At 34.1% G+C, this 1,353-nt stretch overlaps 1 long non-coding RNA gene across 1 annotated transcript in view; it reads left to right on the forward strand.

Annotated features, from left to right (window-relative positions):
• The window catches only part of LOC119582104, an 8,639-nt gene that overhangs the window by 986 nt on the left and 6,300 nt on the right, over positions 1-1,353 (forward strand). Inside the window, exon 2 of the long non-coding RNA XR_005229613.1 lies at positions 219-438. This is a non-coding gene — a long non-coding RNA (uncharacterized LOC119582104). The remainder of the gene's footprint in view (positions 1-218; positions 439-1,353) is intronic.

Consider the following 1,353-nt stretch of genomic DNA (forward strand, 5'->3'; position numbering starts at 1 on the left):
TCTCTCGCTATTTTTGGGTATTAATAGATAGTCTTACAAGACATGGTGGAAGAAGAAAGGAAAAGATGATTTGAAAAATAAAAGAAAAAACAGTGGACTTTATACTAACTGGAAAAGTGTCAATTTCTATTCTCTGTGACATATTTGGAAATGATTTTTGTGTCACAGTTATAATAATGAAATAATATTTTCTAAATATTTTTTTTCTATTTCTTTAGATAAAAAAAGTGATCAATTAGAGTGTGAAAAAAAAACTCATATGAAATCTTGTGTTGATAGTGATTGATAGAAGACTGTAAGTGAAGTGTCAACATTGGCCATCAGCAAAAACTGATAAGTGGCCAAAGTGACTGGAAAGTGTCACAAGTGGAAAACAAAAACGAAATAGTAAAAATCGAGTGCCAAGTTTCACCTATTTTCAGAAGGCTGGAAATTAAGGTTAGTACATTAAGTAGGCCTTTATCGAATTTCATCTTGGACTATTTACTGGTAAATTCATAGGAAATAACCATTAATATCATTGCTACTGTTATGTGCAATTGGATCATTTTAGTCTAATCAAGTAACCTTTGTTTTTCTTATTTCAATCGAATATTCTTCACAGAGAAATTGCGTCACAATTTTCCTCTTTCTATTCATGAAATTACATGATGAAATGACATGCCTTGTTATCTGAGAATTACTTGGATGTCTCATGTTATGCTGGTAAAAAATGGTGTGTAGTGACGTGTACTTATATAAGGAGATTGCCACAGGTGATTCCGTACTCCCTCCCCTCCCCCGATGCTATAACCCCCCCCCCCAACTTAGTATAGGGAATATCCCCGATATATTTTCCTGAAAAAGATCATTACTTATTAACACTGGTAACTTAATAACACTAATAATTCAAGTGAATTTCGTGTAAAGTAACTTCCTTAATTTACATTTCATCTTCTCGGGCAGGATATTTTATATTTTGATCATTATTATTCGAAAATCAAAATAATGGACCAAGAGACCACGTCATCAAACATTCATAGAAAACGGGATACCACAAATCTTATCAGAAGGTGTCATTCGTTATTCACCAATTTTATATCCATTCAAATCTCGACCATCCTTTCACTTCCGGCGATGATATTTCCTTATGCGTTAGACCAATAACTAGGGATTATAACGAACAGGTTACAAAAGCAATGGAATAGCGAAGACGGGCGATATTTGTCCGTGAGTATGGTTTCAACATTCCCATGTGCCGTGTTTTCAGTCTGATGAAATCTTTCTGGGAAATTCTCGTCTACGATATCAGGAAAGACTTTTCGTCGTTAATGTGTGGTGAATATTGTGCAAACCAACACAGACAGGGAATCT

Source organism: Penaeus monodon, chromosome 15, assembly GCF_015228065.2.
Source record: "Penaeus monodon isolate SGIC_2016 chromosome 15, NSTDA_Pmon_1, whole genome shotgun sequence".
NCBI classification, from domain to species: domain Eukaryota; kingdom Metazoa; phylum Arthropoda; class Malacostraca; order Decapoda; family Penaeidae; genus Penaeus; species Penaeus monodon.